This window comes from Acomys minous (genome assembly GCF_964271855.1).
Source record: "Acomys minous genome assembly, chromosome: 14".
Classification (NCBI taxonomy): domain Eukaryota; kingdom Metazoa; phylum Chordata; class Mammalia; order Rodentia; family Muridae; genus Acomys; species Acomys minous.
Window position 1 is genome coordinate 39,879,262 of NC_140496.1, and position 21,931 is coordinate 39,901,192.

General features: G+C 48.5%; 1 protein-coding gene across 8 annotated transcripts in view; it reads left to right on the top strand.

The window, feature by feature from the left end:
- ZNF423 (zinc finger protein 423) overlaps positions 1 to 21,931 on the top strand; it is a 334,889-nt gene that overhangs the window by 217,323 nt on the left and 95,635 nt on the right. The gene's annotated exons all lie outside the window — the stretch shown is intronic.

The window sequence follows — 21,931 nt, forward strand, 5'->3', positions numbered from 1 at the left end:
GACATTTCAGTGGGAGTCAAGATGGCAGGGTGGGACTGCCGGCCCTGCCCAAGCCTTCTTGTCAAGGCGCCACTCACCCTGCAGTCAAACTTCTGACAGCTGCTTCCATTTCCCAGCATACATTTCCCTCCATTTCTGAGATGAGTGCTTTCCGGTTGCCGAGCACTCAGGGGCAATTATGCTTCAATTCCGTGTGTCACGACATTGAATAGATTTAACTGCTCACGTTTCCCAGCTCCACGTGACTAGCTCCTCAGGCATGCTGTCAGAAGAGACTGTTCACAAAGTTGTGCCCGTTCTCTTCCTGTTCCTGTTCAAGCGGACTTGAACTTTGGAAAATTCTCTTTTTTTAAAGGGGGAATTTTCACAGTTTCACAGAGCTTCACACACCCTGCCCCCAACATTCCCAGGGATGCTGGGATTTCCTCCTGACCTTGAGTAGCTGGGAGTACCTGGTCAGAAGTGGGGGTGCTGTTACTGTGGTACTATGCAGTGGATCAGAGGGGGGAAGAGGGAAGGGAGAAGGGTTTGGAATGACAGAGGCCAGTTTGTGGTGTGATTGGATGGCTGTATTTGACAGCCCCAGGCTCAAAAAGATCCTGGAATACTGGTACCCGTGCCTGCATCTTTCCTAGACTTTTAATCACCTCCCAGATCCTGTGCTCTGAGCAGAGAGATTCTTGTCAGTCAGAGCATCCTGACCTTGTCCCATCTCTGCTTTTTCTCTTTTAGTATCTTTTCATCTGCGTCTTAACAAAACCCTCCATTGCACACTTTCAGAAACCTCACATGCATGTCCTTGAATCCGAGCACACCTCTGTAAGCTTAGGGCCTGGGTCAAGAGAGCCAGATGTCCCCAGCACCCCAAATCAACTAACTCTCTTGACTCCGTAGTTCCCCTGCTGCCAGCAAAAGGCTGCCTCCATCCTACATTCCCAAAGCTCAGTCGGGTGTATCTGATTTGTGCCTTATATGAACGGAGCCCCACCTCCCACCCCATTTCTACGCATGACATCTGGAACCTTCCTCTTTTCCCATGCTTGCCTCTGTCTGAGGTTCAGTCTTCCCATCCTTTCTCTTTGGGATGGACTGTTCCATCCATGGGAGCTTGCCTCTGTGTAGTTGTTTCCTCCTGGTTCATTCCGGGTTTGTTTCACAGGGTACACTGCTATGACTAGGGTGCCGTACATGTCTGTTGGTGAATGTATACATGCGCCCTTCATGGGGATGTGGGAATCTATAAATACTGTACACTGTAGATAATATAACGTGTCGTGCATACATAAGGGGAGTGTGGGAACAGACGTGGAATTACTGGGTCTCAGGCTATGTGATGCTCACCTGCAGTAGACAGTGACACATCAGTTCTCAGAGTGGATGGATGCATGTTGCTCTAGCGAGCAGCGTGAGGCCTTCTGCTGCCGCACATCTGTTATCTCATTCACATGCTACACGAACTGAGCTGCTGCCAAGGACCCCTTTAATGGAGATGACACAAAATGACCACAGATCCTCTGGTCCCCACCCAGCTGTAACCCACCCTGCCTAGCGGGGTTTGGGTGCTGAGTGTCCTCAGTCACCCCTTATCCAATCACCCTCTGTTAACTGTGGTGTGGAGTTTGTCTTCTGAATGCAGGGAGCCTGGCCATGTGTTCGGTGGGCTCGTTGGCAATGGATGAATAGGAATGGCAGGTGTGGCCAGGGGGCTCAGGCTGACAGGGAGATTGGTGGCTTTTTAATGTCCTCTTCCTGAAAGTCTCTGCAAAGTACCGGAAGGGAAGCTGCCCTGTCAGTTGCTGACTGGGAGACCCTTTCTCGAGAGAGCCAGGGAAGTGCAGATGAAGCTATCTGGACATGTTTGCTTCTGTAGCAGGTGGCGACGTGGCTCCTGTTTGTAAGCGTGGAGGGCGAGAGCTGGTAATTGGACCATGGTGGTTACAAAGGTGCTCCCCCTCCCTTTCCCCCTGCACCTCTCCTTCGTGCATGGCCTGGAAAGCAAGTATCCTTAGGCACAAGGCAAGAGGGCTGCTCAGCACCGAGGACAGGACCTCCAAAGGAGGGTGTGATGGGCCTTCGGCTTTGTGTGCCACCTGAACTTCTTCTGTTAGTGCCATCTACCTGGTGGCTGGACAGGTGTAGGACCCCCTCACCTACTCCTGTTTGCAACGCTGTGACCTGGCCTGCTGCCAGGATGTGTGGGAGCTAGTGGTCTCCAGTAGCTCAGAGTGGTGGGTCTTGGGACCAGAGATTTTAGTCCCCTATGCAGGAGCCGTGACACTGATGCCTGTGAGCCAGGTGGCCCAGGCAGTGGCTCTCATCCCCACCTGCCCTTCGAGCTGCCACTCTTTTACATCGTCACCCTGACTCATCAGAGAACATCAGTGGAGCCTTGTGGCCTCTAGGGGCCATGGAGGGTGCAATGGCCACTGCCTTGCTCTTTAGCCCTACAGCGCCGTGTATGAGATCCCGCAGGGCACAGATGAGCAGAAAAGGGATTCCAAGAAGGATGCTAGCCACTACTTCTTACCTGGCCCTGCGACATGCTAGGTTCCTCACTGCTTGGCTTGTCCCTATCTTATAAATAGAAGGGTCTGGCCTTGCAGAGGCTAAATGACTTATCCAAGATCTCACAGTAGAGGCAGGTCAGACAACAGCCAGGTTCTCTCCTTTCTGCTTATTGCCCTGGCCTGGACCATGGTGGGGAAAGGCCTGTCTATAGAGGAGGCAGGTTGGCATCCAGATTAGTACTGGAGTTATGTTGATGCCCCAGTTCAGGGACCTGTAGATCGACAGGGCCTGCCTATTAAAGAATGAAGGGGAGATTTTTTTCCCCTATGGTAGAGCTGTCTCTACAGAGATGAGCTCAGCGTAGGAGCTCCTTTTATGTTGTTGTTCGGTCTTGAAGGATCTGCCCTTCAAAGAAGGGTTATGAGGCCAGAAGAGACAGGGGCAAAGTAGAAGAGCCGTGGGGCTCAACTTGACGGGGCAGCACATGGCCATAGCATCCTGGCGGTGAGGATGGGGAGGCAGTTTGTGGGCACAGTCTCAGAGGGCCTCAAATACCAAGTGAAGGGACTAGATTTGGACTTAACCCTCTAGGCTAGGGTCCATCCCAGGGGTCCTTCTGACTGGTGTTTTGTTTGGATTTTTTTTTTTTTTGAAATCTTAGAAGAAGTGGCAGTTGGCTTCCACCTCTACACAGGCAGAGCCTGTGGTAGCAAACAGCGGCTGTTCCCTGCGGGCAAGACACATGGACAAGTGTTCCCTGGGATCTGCAGCCTCACTAGGGTCTGCTGGATGCTACACAAGGCTGCATGGCTCATTTGTGTTGCCAGCTCAGTCCCCAACAGGGCTTTATAAGTTTGAGCCAAAGCACTAGGGAGCCATAGAAGGTTTTGGAGCAGGGTGTGGCTTGGACGGAGCTGAGAATTTTAGGAGGATTAATCAGTGTGCACTGTTTGGGGATGGAGAACAAGATGGGATGAATGCAAATTCCTACCTGCTGTCATCCAGGGGTGTGGAGGCAAGCACAAATGGCATTGGGTTTGTGCCGTGTGCGTAGAGGACCCGAGGTGGAATTGATTCTGCAGTCCTAGTAAATCTGCTGGGCCCAGAGTCCTTGGGGACCCTTGCTAAGTGGCTTGAGTCCAGAGTGGCTGCCCCAGAGCTGGCCCGAGTAACAGTTCCCCTCAGCGGCACCAAGGGGACTTGGGAGTGGAAGTGACACTGTTCAGCTTGGCAGCCTTCTCGTAAAATCGGGGCACTTGGGGGAGCATCTAAGGCAGGTCTTCTCTGGGGCCCTGGCTGCTGGAGGCTTCCCCTGGGGCTAGTAAACTAGGCTTTTGGTATCAAAGGGGTCGGAGCTCTGAGTGGCTTTGCTGCCCGGAGATGCTGGGCGCTGGGATGACTCAGGATGCTTCTCAGAGGCATTATTCCTCTCTCTTTAAAAAATATCTTTATTTTTCTTGTGTGAATGTTTTACCTACACGTATATTTGTTTGTCACCCGTGTGCCTGGTCCTTTTGGAGGTCAGAAGAGGGCATCAGACTCCCTGGAACAGAAGTTTCAGGAAGCTATGAGCCACTGTGTGGGCTCTGGGAATTGAACCCAAACACAGGTCCTGCAAAGACAGTCAATGCTCTTAACCACTGAACCATCTCTCCAGCCCTGGCATTTTTTTCTAATAACTTTCCCAGGCCTGCTAGGGCAAGGGGACTTTGGATTTGCTGGAGACGAGGCTTTTTGGAAGCCTTTCAATACAGGGTCTCCTTTGAAACCCTATGTCCCCACAGGGTTGAGCCCCTACAATGGGCATATAAAATTTTTAAAGAAACCAATTGCCCTGGCAGCCTGGCCTCTTCTTGACTGGTAGTAGGCATCTATTTTTATTTTTTGACTCTTTTGGGATAGAGGACACTTGATAAAGGCTGGATGAAGGCTCCAAGAACTTGCCCTCAAGATAAGAAACGTGCAGTGCTCCAAGGAGGTTTTAAGGCCCTTGGACCCCTGAACATTCTTACTCAAGGTCTCAAGGACCCCTGGGGGAGCTCCCAGGAAGTCAGCTTAGGGAGGGATAGTCCTTGAGAAGTCTCCTCAGTATTGTTTGCCCTCAGTGTCCTTGGACAGTGATTATGGGCTCTCTGGCGGGCAGCCAGGCAGGGCCAAGCTTTTCCCATGGGCCATTAGTCATGTCCTGCTGGCCCCTGTCCCTGGGTGCCTGTCAGGGGCTGGACAAGAAACGGAACCTCCTGCTCAAGACTTAAGCACACCCCAGTGTTGGCCTCTCCCAGCCGTTCCCTCACTGTTGAGAAAGACATTCTTCTGTAGGTGTGTGTGTGTGTGTGTGTGTGTGTGTGTGTGTGAGAGAGAGAGAGAGAGAGAGAGAGAGAGAGAGAGAGAGAGAGAGAGAGAGAGAGAGAGAGAGAGAGAGAGAGCAAGCGCACCTGGTGATGTATCTAAGTGAAAGCTCAGCCCATCCCTCTTGCTGCCCCCTGGATATCTGGGACCCCCTCATGGGCCCAGCTCACAGCATTTTGGAGCAAAGTCCTGCCTGGTCCAAGGGGGATAGTTTAGAGTGGAAATCAGTGAGATTTCCCGCACACCAGGGAGACACAAAAGTCTCAAATCAAACCAAAGAGGTTACCATGGAAAGGGAAGGAAAGGGGCTCCCTGCCAGGCTCTGTAATGGCGCCTTTGATTCTGGCAACACCAGACCTGAGCCTCTGTTCACCTCAGGATGTGATGAAAAAGAAACATCTCCTTCCCTGGAGACAGTGTTTGGGGTTTGGGGAGTGTTTCTATCAGAGTAATAAGCCTGAACAGACAGTCAACACGGACAGGGGAGGGAGCAGGCAGGCCTCAGTTTCCTTGACTGAACCCTGTTGGTATGTTCCAGAAATCTGTCGGCCAGGTACTCTTGACTCTTTTCAATGGTGTGACTCTCAATTTCCTGGTGTGTGTGTGTGTGTGTGTGTGTGTGTGTGTGTGTTCAAGAGGAGGAAAGAGGTGTACAGTTGAGGTTTCCCCTAAGAGTAACGCTGTAACATTCAACAAAACCTGGCTAAAATCCCCTGTGTGTTCTGAGGAACTGCTAGTCCAGTGGGGCACGTGATAACTTCAAGTTCACTATGTCATCTGTCTCAGATATGAGCGCTCAGCTGTGTTGGTCAATGCGAGTGTGCCAGGAAGGCTTCTGGAGTTGGCCACATCTAAGCAGAGTCTCTAAGGATAACAGGAAGAAATGTGTGGAGGAGTGCCAGGTGGAAGAACCAGCAAAAACCATAGGAAAGAGGCCGACGTTGGCCAGGGCATCGGCACATGCTTGAGCACAGCTGACAGGTAGGTCAGGAAAGGTGAGGGCTGGCCTAAAGTAGTTGGCAAGGACCAGTTACATCTGGTGAGGTCTGACAAGTGGCGGGCCTTCCTTCAGTGTCTGTGTGTGCTGATACACCAAGCCCTGTGGCACCCCATTCAGAGGTTCTGTTGCCCCCTCCTCTCCCCCAGCATACATGGAAGTTGAAGAGTGTGAAGGAATTCCAAGGTGGAAATCTGAACTCAGGCCAGAGGACTAAGATTATGCTCACTAGATCTTTGTTCCCGAAGTCTCCTCACCCTTGGTGTGCTTGAGTGTATGAATGAACTGGCCTGCCTGAGATGTCAGGTCCCAGTGCCGACACACAGTTGATCATAGATTCCCTAGGCAGGGAGTTTAACAGGAAGTGAATCTAACATTAGTGGAAATAGCAGAGGCATTTCCTTCCTTCCTTCCTTCCTTTCTTTCTTTCTTTCTTTCTTTCTCATCCTTCCTTCCTTTCTTTCTTTTTCTTCCTTCCTTCCTTCAATATTTTTATTTTATGATCATTGGTATGTAGGTGTTAGATCCCTCGGAACTGGAGTTACAGACAGTTGTGAGCTGCCAATGGGTGCTGGGGATTGAACCCAGAACCTTTGGAAGAGCATACAGTGCCCTTAACCACTGAGCCATCTCTCTATCCCCCAGCAGAAGCATTTTCAAGAAGTGTGACTGTGAGGAGCTCATGCCATCCAGGCAGACAGGAAGGTGTCCCTGGGAACAGTGTTGCTTCAGTGTGGCAACCTACAGAGCGGTCTCCTGGCCTTGGCGACAAGTAGCGTTGCGTTGTGGGTGAGAAGGGGACTGGAGAGGCAGAGAGAAGAAGGAATTGAGCAGCAGGAGCAGTGTCCACTGCACTCTCTCTCCAGGTCCCCAGCCAGGACAGGAGCTGAGGGGCCTAAAAGTCCCAGGAAGTGGTAGCCAATTTCAGAAGGAGACACTAGAGGATGTCACCTGCCCAAGGAGAGAGTACCAGTAGGCATGGGAAGTGACAGGATGGATGCCAGGAGGCAGTAGCCACAAAGCTGGTACTGGATGGTGGAGGACAGTCCCAGTGCCATCTTGCATGGAGCAGATCATTAAGTCTGTCCATCCTTCCTTTCTCTCACATCCCCATGGAGTTGGTGGCCTGTGGTGTTAACTGATTGAATGCCCTTTGTGGTCATCTCCCCGCCTGTTTCCCGTTTCCTTTGTATCTGCTTCCTGCTGATACTTACCCAGGGTGATAAGAGAGAGACATCAAGGAGCCTGTGGCCAGGGGGAGCTCCAGAGCATGGCCTCCTGTGTCCTGAACATCCAGTGACTGCCAGAGCCTCAACCTAGTTCTGGACACCGGCTGTGCCTCCCTTCCTCGTGGGCCTCTGAGGCCTAGTGGGGTACACACGGAAAATCCCTGTAGCAGGTGGGGTCTCCCTGGCTGATTGTCCTTGTAGTGTTGTGCCTGGAGTGGGGGTGGGGGTGGGTCCCAACTTACCACCTTAGGACACAGAAACTGGGGAGATCCCTAAAGACAAACAACATGACCCTGTGAGCCTGGGCACAGTGAGAACCCAGGACATGGGTGGGAGCTTTTCCAAACAGGATCCTTTAGATAGACTTTGAGTCTATCATGTAGTTTTGGGTTTGTTTTATTTATTTATTTATTTATTTATTTATTTTACCAAATGTGCATTTTGGTATCAAAAGTTTGTTCAGTGTGAGAAGGTGTGAGTAGTCCAAAGAAATGGAGCCTCGCTGCATGTGGAATGCCATAAAGGCCAAGGTGGTGAGAGCAGGCAGACGCTTGGGCCCACCTCGGGGTGCTCCCGGCTCTTCCAGGCAACACTCCCCTGTTTTAGGTATGGAATCCTTCAGGCAGAACTCTTGGTGCGCGTGGCTAACCAGCTCCAGGTGTGGCTGAATCCAGAGGCTCCAATGAGCTCATCACAAGTCCGGAACCCTCCCTCAGTGCTCCCGGCTCCGCTTTCCTTTCCTGTCATTCTTCCCAGATAGTCCCTGTGGTACAGGTGACAGCTCGCGGCTCTGGCAGAGGGGCGTGCCCTTCTTCTGCCCAGGCAGCAAAGGAGAGCTTCTGACTGCTGAAGGTCCCAAAGCTGCTCGTGCCAGGTTGATGCAAGGCATGACATTCCCTTCCTGGAGTCATCCCCTCCACCAGTGGCACGGCCATTCTAGAAAGGAGGGTAGGCACCCGTTTCCATGAGCGCTCTAGTGTATCCAGTGTACAGTGGATCTCACACCCACCTGTTGGGGTCTGCTTGGTGGATTAGGCTGACTAAAAGAGATATAAAAGACAAGGCACACTTCCTGGCACACAGAAGATACTGGGTGCAGAAAGATTACCAGCTCCAGGAAACCAGGGTACACAATGGCATTGCTGATGGAGTCTCTCTCTTACAAAAACGAGCCTTGTGGAGCTTGCATCCCAGACCTCATCTCAGAAGACACTACTGAGGTCAGTGGGACACATCCAGGCATGGCTACGGCCAAAGGGGTTTCTATTTCACTTGCTCCTCTATTCCTATGTGCCAAGCACTGAGTGTCACAGCCAATAAAACTGTCCTCGCCCCCGGGAGGTGGGAGTAGAAGGAGAAGCAAATATAGTGTTGAAGAAGAGAGCATAAGAAGTCATGAGGACGTAGAGAACGCAGAAGATAAGGGAGGCTGGAGGACCACTGCTGGTGGCAGCCTCTCAGCAGGGGACTTGGCCTGGGCATGTCACCCTGTGAGTGCGGTAGGGTCCCGCATCTCATGACCTGGACACGTGAACCTCCCTGTGCTGTTACCCACAAGGTTCCTAGTGGGATACTAGGTAGGAGCAGTTCCTGGTGAAAGCCCGGGGTTGGCTGGGGGTCAGCTGAGGCATGGCCCTGTCCTCAGACTCAGACTGCAGTCCCAGTCCTCCCTGCTTAGATTGTTTCATACAGTCCCTGCCTGATCACCACCCATAAACCTAATGGCCTGCAGCCTCTGCAGCCTGTGGATCTGCCTCAGTCGTGTCAGGCACTCCCTTGCCTGTTCCCTGGCTGTTTCTGAACACTGGTTTGGTGATTCTAGAGTCCTCCTAACCATCTCGCTTAAGCTTCTAGAGTCAGAAACCAAAATTTCAAGATGGCCAGTTAAATGCTAGTTTAAAACAAACCACCGTTCGTTCAGAATAAGTAGAGTTAGCTTCTTCTATCCACGGCTTCAGCATCCTCAGAGACAGCCAACCATGGGTCAAAGTGGATTTTATTTTTAAAATAAAGGGAGTGGGTAGAAAGATGGCTCAGTGGTTTAGAGCACTTGCTCTTCCAGAGGACCCTACGTTCTATTCCTAGCACCCACTTGACAGCTCAGATTTGTCTATATCTCCAGTTCCAGGGGATCTGATGCCCACTTCTTGCCCTAGGTAGGCATTTGCTGTGCAGAAATACCTCCAGGCAGTAGCATCCACACACATAAAACTCTTTTTACAAAAATTTAAAAGTGAAAAAAAAATGCATCTGTAAAGGACCCATTTATCTTCTTGTAATTCCTGGGTGAGGCAATAACCGCTGTCTCCGTTTCGCTGGGTATCATAAGGAATCCACCCATAGTTTAGTGTGTATAGGGTGATGTGTGTGCATTATATGCAAATACTGCACTGTGTGATGCTGGTCTGGAGCTTCTATGTGTTTTAAGATATGACACTGGGATTTTTATGGCCACAAGAATCTCTTGTTGCCATAGCCACTTCTTGGAAACTGCTGGTCTGTTCTCCATCACTGTCATTTGTCACTTATAAAATGTAGTAAGTGATGTTGTGTGTGAGTCTTAATTATCTTTGGCATAAAGGCTCAGGAGTATGTCTGTTGTGCCTGTATTACTTGTACAGCTGACTTTTAGGAAACCTACATACTGTTTTTCTGAGTTCTCTTTTCTCCATCAGTGCAGGAAAATGTTTTCTATGTCCTTGCCAGCATTTGCTGTGTTCGCTTTTGTTGTTGTTTGTTTTGGCCAAGCTAATAGATATACAATGATAGCTCATGGTAGTTTGAACTTCCATTCCCCTAACGACTAATAGTTTGAAACATCTTTTTCATGAGCTTATTTGCCACCTGGTTTCCTCTTTGTTGGAATGTGCCTTCCTTCCTTCCTTCCTTCCTTCCTTCCTTCCTTCCTTCCTTCCTCCCTCCCTCCCTCCCATCCTCTATCCCTCCCCTTCCCTCTTTCTTTCTTTCTTTCTTTCTTTTTCTTTCTTTCTTTCTTTCAAGACAGGGTCTCTCTTTGTAGCTCAGGTTGTCGTGTAACTGACTCTGTAGACCAGGCTGGCCTCAAACTCAAAGATCTGCCTACCTCTGCCTCCTAAATGCTGGGATTAAAGGTGTGCACCACCATCCACCACCACCTGGCTTCTTTGATTTTTTTTTTTTTTTTTAGCCAACATTTCTTTTAGTTTTCATTGTATTATACTTATACAGGTTTAAATAGATTTGTTTAAATATTTAAAATTTCTTTTTAGCAATTATAAATTGTATTATGCTTTTAATTTTGGTGTTTAAATATTTGTCTCTCATACTTATAAGTGTAATTGGTTTAAACTATTTCGTTGCGTTATATTGTACTGTGTTGCATTGCATTTTGAGACAAAGTCTTCATGTATAGTCCAGGCTGGTCTCGAACTCTTGTCCCTTCTGCTTCTACTGCCTGAGTGCTAACATTGCAGACATGAGGCACCATACATGCCAACAATTGGTCTTTGAGTGCACAGTGTTGTGTCATTAGACTTTGCTCAATTCAGGTAGCTCTCTGGTTTTTATTTTATTTTAATTTTTAAGAGATTGTGAGATTTTCCTACATAGTCAATCATGTCATCCATAGAAGAGTTTTATTTAAGTTAGAAATAGAAAATGTCATGAGGAGGAGGAAACGAAAGGCGTGGTAGCACACACCTTTAATCTCAGCATTCGGGAGGCAGAGGCAGAAGCAGAGGCAGGCAGATCTCTGTGAGTTCAAGGCTAGCCTGGTCTACAAAGAGAGTCCAGGACAGACAGAGCTCTGTGTAACAGAATGAAACCTGTCTTGAAAAACAAAAACAAAAACAAAACAACAACAACCAAAAAAAAAAAAAGTACACAAAGTATGCAGCCAACTTCTTACTTCATGAGCTTGTCACCCTCATTTGTTCACTGGTTCCCATAATGAGAAAGGACTCAGCCACCTACAATAATGTTATTAATAAGAATATGGATCAGCTTCACAAGGAGCCATTGAATCCAATGAAAGCAAGTCCTAACGCTGTGGCCACGGCAGTCTTCTGGAAATCTTTTCTATCTGGTTCGGTGCATTTTTTTTTTTTTTAATATTTATTTATTAAATACACAGTGCTTTGCCTGCATGTACATCTGCAGGCCAGAAGAGGGCGTCATATCACATTATAAATGGTTGTGAGCCACCATGTGGTTGCTGGGAATTGAACTCAGGACCTCTGGAAGAGCAGCCAGTGCTCTTAACCACTGAGCCATCTCTCCAGCCCCTTCGGTGCATCTTTTATCCGATCGAATTGAGTCCTTTATGAACCGTCGACTTGGCTCAGCAGACATGACTGTTTGCGGGATGGCGGTTTGCGAGAGAAGAGACACGTAGCGTAGAGGAGAAGATTGAGCCCCTTATAGATTCCTATTTGTATGCTTTTCCTTCCTTTTCTTACATTAGTTCTTTGGCTTGCGCTTGCAAGATGACGTTGACCAAGAGTGGTAAAAGTAGACACCCCATTTCTGGTCCTAAGGGAGCATGCATTCCATTTCTAAATCCATTCACCAGTAAGTTAAGGACCCGCCACACATCTGCAAATTTTCTGCAGGCCGAGGAACCGTTACTGATTCGAACGGGAGTTTTTGTTTCAGATGGCTATTGAGTGTGGTCCTTTTTAGAACTTTGTCTGTTGTGACGATCGTGTGATCTTCTTAATTATTAATGATGGTTTGTAATGATTGATTTCCCATTACTGGACCAGCCTTGCTCCTTTGGCCTACCCTCCCTACTTGGTGACGGTGGATAATTTTTACATGCTGTTGAATTTTATTTGGCAATATTTCACGGAAGATTTTTTTTTAAATGTCCGTATTTATGTGGGACCACCAGTCTGAAACTTTCTCAAATGTTTCTCCTCCTGCTTGCGTGGTGTGCGCTTTGACTTGTGACACAGTTTTGTGAGGGAGCTGCTGTTCGTTCTTCCTGTATGCAGTTGGTACTCTTTCTTCTCCTAATATCTTTTAGAATTACCTGTTTGGTCCGAAGACTTCCTTTTGGAAAGTTTTAGGTTATGAATAATTTAGCTCCCTTATTAGTATAGGACCACTCAAACCAGTTTCTGTTATGTGGGTTTTTGTAGTTTATGTTTCAAGGAAGTTAGTTTCATCTAACTTCTAAAATTTCTGTATATGGCATTGCTCCCTTACCCGACGTCTGTAATGATAGCCTTGCTTTTATGCCTGATAATGGTATTTTGTTAAAACCCCCCACCCCCGGTTCCCTTTTTTTTTAGTTTTGTTAGAGATTTGTCTATTTTATTGATCCTTTCAAAGAACCAACTGTTTGTTAATTAATTTTCAATTTTGTATTTTCTATTGCCTAATTTTGGCTCTCTTCTGTGTTATTTCCTTTCCCCTGCTTGCTTAAAGCTTTATTTATTTATTTATTTATTTATTGAGGTTTTGAGGTAGAAATTCGTTGATTTGAGACTTTTTGTCTTTTCTGAGCACTTACTGTCATAAATTTCCCTCGTGGCATTTTTTAGCCGTGCTTCTTAGATTCTTAACATATTGTGGTTTTATTTTCATTCAGTTCTCAGTATAGATTATTTATCTATTTATTTATTTTGTGTCTGTGTATGTTTTTGTTTGTGGTATGTGTTTGTGGTTTATGTACACATGTGTGTATGCTTGCAGAGGCCACATGTGGGTGATGGATGTCTTAGGCTGTCACTCTCTGCTTTAGTCCTCTGGGGCACAGTTCCTCAGCGAAACCGGAGCTTAGGCTGGTGGCCAGCGAGCCCTAGCAATCCTGCTGACTCCAACACCCATAGCACAGGGTTACAGGTTCTTATGGACACACCTGGCTTTTTAAATGTGAGCACTAGGGATTTGAACTCAGGTCCTCACACTTGCGTAGTAAGCTCTCTTACCACTGAGCCATCTCTTGAGCTCTAATGAGATACAGTTAAAAAAAATTCCCCTGAACTTCCTCTTTAACCCATGACTGTATGGAAGGGCATTATTCAGATTGCAAGTGTTTGGAGTTTTTTTCTGTTATCTTTGCACTATCAATCTCTAGTTATATTCCATCATGTTAGGGAAAACCACCATGTATGACTCTTTTCTTTCCCTCCCTCCCTCCCTTCTTTCCTCCCTCCCTCCCTCCCTCTCTCCCTCTCTTCTTTCCTTCTTCTCTGGTCCCTCACTATGTAGCCCACGTTGGCCTTGAGCTCTTAATCCTTCGGGATCTTCTATTGCTTTCCATTTTGTTTTTGTTCTTGTTTTTGTTTTGTTTTGAGTCAGTGTCTCTCACTGAGCTTATAGATTCAGCCAGACTATGTGGCCACCAAGCCCCACAAATCCGAAGCCAGGTCTTTATTCTTCCATGGCAGGCACATTATCAGCTGAGCCGTCTCCCTAGTTCCTTCCTGTTTTTAAGAATGGTTGCGGCAGGCATTAAATCATACCTACAGCATTTACAGAAACAGTCTGTGTCGCTTTACCAGCTCAACTGACGTGTAGAGAACAGTACCTTCCCCTGCTTTATTGTTGTCGTCGTAATTATTTATCCTCTACGTTTGTAGACTCACTATCGTTTGGTTTTGTTTTGTTTTTTTTTAATTTAACTTTTTGTTTTGTATCAAGTCTAATTTAGAAAGCTCAAGGAGAAAAGGGAAATCATGTACACTCACTCGCTGCTAGCTTATCTCTTTAGGGCTTCCCTCCCTGTAAAATCCCAGCTTCGGTCATTTCCTTTCTGCCTAGAGAGCAGTGGTCGCAGTGAATGCAGGCCTTCTCCTCGCGCATTTCCTCAGTTTCCTCTTGTCTGCGACTATCTTGTTATTGAAGGAGACTCAATGGATGGTTCTAGGTTGACAGTTGCTTTTCTTTTAATACTTGGGAAATGTGCATGTTCTTCCTCACCTCCGTTGTTTTCACTGAGAAACTTGCTGTCCTCTGAGCTGTGAAATAGCTGCTGTAGGCCAAGGCGCTGGCTCTCTCTAGCTAGGTGGGTCTTGATATGGATTTCTTTGGTTTGGTTCTTTAATGATGACCCCTTGTCGTGGTTTGAATGTGTGCTGGCCTGCGCAGGCTCATGTGTTTGAACACTTGGTCCCCAGTTGGTGGTGCTGGAGGAGTGAGTTACTGGGGAGATGGGCGCCATGGGTCATAGCCCAGACCTGGTTCCAGCCTCACCACTGTAAGCCAGTTCCCACCGCAGTCTCTGCCGCCACCCTACCTTCTCCCCACAATGGATTTCACCCTCTCCAATGCGTCCCTCCTCTCTTAAGTCGCTTCCGTCAGGTGTTCTGTCCCAGTGATGATAGAGGTCATTATCAGCTGGGCATAGTGCCCCATGTTTTTAATCCCACCACACGGGAGGCGGAGGCAGGAAGGTCTCTGTGGGTTCGAGACCAGCCTGTCTGTCTACATTGCCGATTCCAGACCAGACAGGGCAACGCAGTGAGCTCTCATCTCAAAAGCCTCACAGTAGACAAAAACAGCAAACAACTCAAAACAAACAAACAGCGACAAAGTGGTCAACACTGCCAACTCTTTAACAGGTATGTAAGTTCCACCATATTTGGTATTTTTCAACTGAAAAATCAAGTCCATTTTTGTGACTTTAAAAACTGATTTTCTTCTTTTTTTTTTCTCTTTAAGTAGTTTATTCAGATTACATCTCAACTGTTATTCCCCTCACTTGTATCTTCCTGTTCCCCCATCCCTCCCTCCTTCACCTTATTCCCCTCCCCGAGGCCTGTGACAGAAGGGGACCTCTTCCCCCACCATATGGTCACAGCCTGTCAGATCTCATCCTGGTAGGCTGCTTACCCTTCCTTTGGGTGCTACCAGGCCTCCCACCAAGGGGGACTGGTCAAATAGGGGGCACCAGAGTTCATGTCAGAAGACCCTGATTTTCTTACCTCTTTCTGGAACTTAGGTTACACGACATGAATATTATAGTTCCCGCAATCTCTACTGTTCGTCTCCTGCTGCTGCCCCCCCCCCTCGCTGTTTAGATTCCTCATTCTGCCCTCTGTTTCATGGACTCTTTCCTTTGTCTCCTACTGTCAATTTCACTCTGGCTTTTTCTATGATTTTACTTTGTTTTTATTTTAAGCTATCTATTAAGTGTCTCTGTTTGTACTTTGTGTGTGTGTGTGTGTGTGTGTGTGTGTGTGTGTGTGTGTGTGTGTGTGTGTAAGTGTCTGGTGTGCCCTGGGGTTATGGATGAGTGCCATTGTGCCTGCCTTTCTGTATGGCTGCCAGGGACCCAGAGTCAGGTCCTCATGCTGCAAACCTCTTTCCTCCTGAGCCATCCCAGCTCCGCTTACTGCTTCTTTGTGTCTACATCTTTGATGAGATTTTTTTAAAAAAAGATTTATTTATTTGTTATTTATACAGTATTCTTCCAGCGTGTGTGCCTGCAGGCCAGAAGAGGGCACCAGATCTCATTGTAGTTTGGTTGTGAGCCACCATGTGGTTGCTGGGGATTGAACTCAGGGCCTCTGGAAGAGCAGCCAGTGCTCTTAACCTCTGAGCCATCTCTCCAGCCCGAGATTTTTTTGTTTTTAAGGGTGTTCATAAATATTTGTTAAGATGTTTATATTTGAGATTATAATTACATAATTTCTCCCTTCCCTTTCCTTCCTCCCAGTCCTCCCATATACTACTCCTTGCTCTTTTTCAAATTCATGGCCTCTTTTCATTAATTGATGTTACATACATAGATGCATACATATCTAGTCCTAAGTATAACTTGCTCAGCCTGTATAATCTTACTCACAAGTATGATTTCTTTTCTTTTCTTTTTTTTTTTTTTTGTTTTGTTTTTGTTTTTGTTTTTTGGGTTTTTTGTTTTGTTTTGTTTTGTCTTGGTTTGGTTTTGGTTTTTTTGAGGCAGGGTCTCTCTGTGTTAGCCTTGGCTGTTCTGGACTTGCTTTGTAGACCAGGCTGGCCTCGAACTCACAGAGATCTGCCTGCCTCTGCCTTCCGAGTGCTGGGATTAAAGGCATGCACCACCACGCCCGGCTCGTAAGTATGTTTTCAGAGCCTACCATTTGGCATTTTTATTGTGGATTCTTTAAATTTTTGGTCAACTAGTTCCACCATCACTATTATTTCAATGAGAGTGTATATTGAATAGTTTTTTTTTTTAATTCCATTTGAGATCTTCCTGGCTTTTGGTGATGTGAATGTTCTCCCTCTCTCTCTCTCTCTCTCTTTCTCTCTCTCTTTTTCTCTCTCTCTCTCTCTCCCTCCCTCCCTCTCTCCCTCTTCTTCTTTCCCTCCCTCCCTTTCTCTTTCTCTCTCTCTTTCTATCTATTTGGTTGCTGTTGTTTTTATGGCACTGGGTGTTGAATGTAAGGCCTGGTGCATGCTAAGCATCTGTTGCCCTATCTCTGAGCATTGAGGGTGGATGGTTTTTGATGAAACCTTCATATTTTGGGTTATCTGGAAAAACACGGGCTCTTACTTAGACCTTCTGTCTCACCCAAGTTTTTCTGTTGCACTCTAGGGAAGGAAAGATGCAGGTATCTTCTTTATTGCAGACTCAGCCACTGTCTTAGTAATGGTGGCAAGGCCACCTCATCCCTGCTCCCTGTTTGGGTTCCACTGTCACTAGGACGGTGGGTGGCAGTATGGTTGGTTGCTTCCAGTAGGAGGAGCATCTTGGCATCTTCCTTGGGATTCCCTGACCTCACTGTAACAGGGAACATAGGAGGTATTGATGCTTTGTTAACCATTGCCAACAGGAGCCGGGTGTGGTGGCGCACACCTTTAATCTCAGCACTACAGAGGCAGAGGCAGACAGATCGCTGCGAGTTCAAGGCCAGCTTGGGCTACAAAAGCAAGTCCAGGACAGCCAGGACTGTTACACAGAGAAAGCCTGTCTTGAAAAACCTAAAAACAAAACTAAAAACATTGCCAGCAGGATCCCCTCCCCCCCCTTTTAAATTTTTTTTTGCAAAAATACTGTTTTAGAAAATTATTGGATGTCAATGAATAGCGGCACCGAGGCCTAGGCATGGTCACTTCTGGCCCCTCGCTCTCCCTCTTCCTCCGCAGAGGTAGAGGAGGGTGTGCTGCGCAGGCCTCTGCTCTCTGGTCATCAGTGTTGTAAATCAGGCCCAGCCGTGCCCAGCGTGAAGCGGATGGCAGCAAGACCTTGCCCACGCTCCCCATGTGCTCTTTCTCCTTCTCACCGCCATCCATCGTGCACACTGATGTTATCCTGGGAGCTGATGAGGTGGACAGGCTAGGCTGGGAGCCTCCCTGACTCCTCCTGTGGACAGCTTCTGGGCTGAACCAGATGCAAGGCCAGGGCAGGCTGTGTTGGGGGTCGGGGCTGGGCATCAGGCGATCACTGAGGTAGGAGCTAGAGAGGGAAGAGAGCTCTCGAAGCCCTGTAGCTGAGGGCTGCCAGCTCTTGTGGGACTTAGAATTTCATGGGCTACTTGGTTGTGTAGTCCCTTCACAGGTGGGGCAGGGGGCGTGGGGGGCAGCTCTTGCACAAACGCGATTTACCCAGCTGGGAACTCTCAGCCTCCTTGCCCACCCATCCTCAGGACTCAGGCAGCACTTGGGTAGGTACCAGAGAAGTCAGGACAGTTCCGAGGCTGCGAGGCGAATGAAAACACGACAGATTGTTTTTGAAGCATCAAATGCAAATTGTCAACATGAACATATTTCTGGACTCGACAGCTGAACGTGTGAATTAATTACAGACCTGTTTTGAGGCAGCCTTGATTGTGCTGGTACAGGGCTGAAACAGCCCTGTCGCTCAGCCCATCTTTTAAAGGAAAAAAACTCTGCCTGATGTTCTTTTTTTTTTTTTTTTTTTTTAAGATTTATTTATTTATTACATATACAGTGCTCTGCCTGCAGGTACACTTGCACACCAGAAGAGGGCACCAGATCTTACGATAGATGGTTATGAGCCACCATGTGGTTGCTAGGACTTGAACTCAGGACCTCTGGAAGAGCAGATGGTGCTCTTAACCGCTGAGCCATCTCTCCAGCCCCCTGATGTTCCTTTAAAGTTTTTTTTGGGGGGGGTCAGTGGGGAACTGATGGAAATGCAAGAGACTGGCACAAACTGGCTTCCACAAGACATTTCAGTTGGCTAATCTGCCCTCAGCATCTAGTTCAAGACTGGATTCCCATATGGTAGTTATCAATCACAGGAAAAAAACTGTCTGTCACTTTAGTGGACCCTTACAGGATGTAGTTTTAAATATGAAATATGGGCCACAACAGATATGATATGGAGAAGTTTACTATATGAGCATGGGGGGAGGGGAAGGAAGTGGGAAGGGCGAGAGAGAGAGAGAGAGAGAGAGAGAGAGAGAGAGAGAGAGAGAGAGAGAGAGAGATATGAGATGAGAGAAACAAAGGGGGGATGGGTTTGTCTTTTTATATACTCCTGGGCAGGGGCACGGTTAGTGGCATGTAGGTAATGATGTCATAGGTTGCTAGGCAGACTGGGGCAGTATGCCAACATACAAAAGCTGAGATTCTCCGTCCGCTCAGCCTGATTTACCTTCCATGTCTGAATCTTACGGCTTGATCACTCTCCACTGGCTGACGTGAGCAGAGAGGTTCCCTGTACAGCACAGCAACCATAAGACCCCTTTGAGTGAGCTTTGTACAAGGGCTTTTTCTAGTAAGGGGACTTCTTTGAAGGACGGCCATCCTTAGCTGTTACCTCTGTGAAAGGCTTTGCCTAGCCTAGCAAGTGGCCTTTAGTATCTACTTAACCAAGAAAAAGAGGGTTAGTGTGCCACTGTGGGCCACTTGGGTTTCAGGTGCCTGCCTTGGCGGCTCCTTCCAGATGGACACCCCCCTACCCCACCCCTCTTGGCTGTTAGCAGCTTCCCTCCCCACAGGACACTACGGAAAGATTGCTGCTCGGGGTCAGGTGGCCTTTGGTTGGCTTGTGCCATCTCTACCTGGTGACTTGGAAAACCTGTTTCTTGGACAGTAGGACATTGCTCAGTGAGCAAACAGGTAACTAGGATGTCCTATTGGTTTGCTTATGTCCCAGGGCTAGCATTTGATCCAGGGCTTTTGTTACGGTTTGTACTTCCCACTGCCTGGGGGTTTCTTCTCTGAACCCCCCCACTCCCTCCATCCCTAGTCTGCAGGCCCTCCCTCTTGATACTTGAGCCCTAACCCACAGGGAAATGGGCGTGACGTGGCTCTGCTCCTGACGCCAGGGAACCGGACTTTTTTTGGTAGCATGGTCACTCTTGCTGACATTCTCAGAGCTGTTACAACCACAGTGGGGGCTATGCCTATGGCTGTGGTACAGCCCTTCGCTTCCATTCACTGCTCTCAGTTTCCTTGAGAACCCTGTGCTAGGTGTGCTGATCTCGTGGAGACTGAAATCCCTCTTGCTGGAACCTTCTCCTGCTTTGTGCATCAAGCAGTTCAGGAGGTTTTGTCATCAGCACATCTGTCCTTTCACAGCCTGGAAACTACTATTAAGCAGTGACTGAAAACTGACACCTGTCAGTCAACCCTAGGTTGAGTATCCACCTCCTGTCAGCCAACGCTTTGAAATTGTACTTATTTAAGGTGGAAATTAGCTAGCACGTGAGGGCTAGGCGGAAATGCCCCTTGCCCACCTCACAGCTTTCATCACTAAAGCAGCTTGATAGGCCTCGTTTAGTGGAAAATTCTATTTCATTTTCCTGATGTGGGGTAGAGGGTGTCACCTCTCTGTTTAAAAATGGCTCCAGGCAGGGGAGGCTTGGGTTCTGTCTCCAGAGGGAGGTCTGGGTGTCCTCTGTGTTAGGAACAATGTTTGGATGGGCTGTCTATCCCACCAAAGCCAAGAAAGTCAGAACCAGGTAAGGCAAAAACACTCATCCAAAGCTGGGCGGTGGTGGCACATGCCTTTGATCCCAGCACTCGGGAGGCAGGGGCAGGTGGATCGCTGTGAGTTCGAGGCCAGCCTGGTCTACAGAGCGAGTCCAGGAGAGCCAAGGCTACACAGAGAGACCCTGTCTCAAACAACAAACAAAACAAAACAAAACAAAACAAACAAACAAACCTCCCCCCCCCCCCCACTGATCCAGGGTCACAGAGCTGATGGAAATGGCTGAATACAGGCCATCCCTGAAGATCCTCAAGTTCTGTCTCCTCTCCGCTTCAAGAACTGTTTCTCGAGTGGTCACGTCACATACGTGATCTCACTTCCTCGTTCAGCAAAGGTTTCAAGCTGCCCTCTCTGGGCGGCACTTCCCAGAGGAGCAGCCTGGGATTCTTTGCAGTCAGCAAGCATCCCTGCCCTACCTCTAGGATTTGTATCATGGGGAAGGTTTGGAGGATTCTGGGCCACATCACACTGCTGTTGCTGGCTGGCAGCTCGGTGGGAACCTTGGAGCTGTTGAGAGACTTCCGAAATGAGGCCAGCAGATATATCTCAATTCCTAGGCTCACAGCCGTACTTCATGCAGGTGCCCGTGGGCCGCCGGATGAGGGGTATCCCCGGAGAGTGGGGACGTGCGGCTGGGGAGCTCTGCTCTACAAAGAGTGCTCTGTAGATTCCATGGTTCAGGTCGGGAAGCTCTGCCCTGTAACCCCTTGCTCCGCTCCTCCCATCATTAAGAGGCCCAGAACACATGCGTGTCAGCCTATCCTGGTGGGTGGTCTGCAGAGGCCTCAGCCCTTGAGACCCTGGGCTCCTGTACCCTTGGGATGGACACTTTCCCAGCCAGCTGAGCAGATTTCTGGGGGGGGGCCCAATTTTGCTGCCCTTCAAGATCCAAGTGGGAGATAAATAAGTGGGGGGGGGGGAGGGCACACAGGAGATGCCCGAGTGTCTGTTTGTAGTCTCTGCCCTGCTTTTGTTGTTTTCCCATCACCAAAAATCTGGGTGCAGATTCTCCACTTCTGAGAAAATCCGTAGTCCTTCATCCCTCTCAGCTGGCCTCGCTGCCGTCTAAAGCTTTCTGTGGGATGCTGGAGAGTGTTTGTCCTTAGCCTTGTTCCTGCCAGTTACAAAGGGACAACTTGCAGGGTGAGGATGGATGGAGGAAGGCTGGGCACTTTGTGACACTCCCATATACACAGTAGATGGATCAATCCCTTCTCGGTGTCGTACATTGGTACAGCCTGAGCATCCTCAAACATGGAGTGGGGGTGATGACTTGGGGCCCTGGAATAGTTTAAGACAGTGGTCTTTTAAACCATGAACTTCGTATCTGAGTTCCTGGAGAAAGGTGTCACCTCTGTGGCATGCCCACAAAGCTGGTGTTTAGCTGACTCGCAATTTGTTTGCATGATAGGTCTTCACAGGACGGGTGTGCAGGCTGAGTTCTTCGAGGCAGTCCGTGGTGGCAGCAGTGGTCTAGATCTTAGGGATAGAACTGCCCCTTGGCCATGGTCTGGGACCCTCCTCCCTTTCATGGCTGCGGAATCTTTCCCCACTCTGGCACTTTAGGAAGCCGAAGTGCCTGGGCACGGTGCCGGTGCTGCTGGAGAGCCTTCTGCTCTGTGGCGCATCTCCTCCCCTGCCCGCGGCTCTGCTGCTAACCTTTGGGGTTTGCTCACAAAATAGAAACTCTTTGTAGGTCAGTTTGTCAGTAATTTTGGCAGCTGTGGGGCCGCAAGGGAACGAGGCTTGGTTCCCACTCGTCTCTCATGTTCGGTTTGGAGACTTTTGCAGAACTCTTCCCCGGGAGGCCCACTCACCACCCCTTCCGGAAACGAGAGCCACTTTTCTCTGACCTGGTTTTGAATCAAGCAAGGAGTGATTCCCAGATGCTGGAGACGCACAGCCTAGGAGGAGGAAATCAGTCCACACCTGGCCCGTAGGCCGTACTCCTGCAGCTCCCGTCTCCTGGCTGGCCCA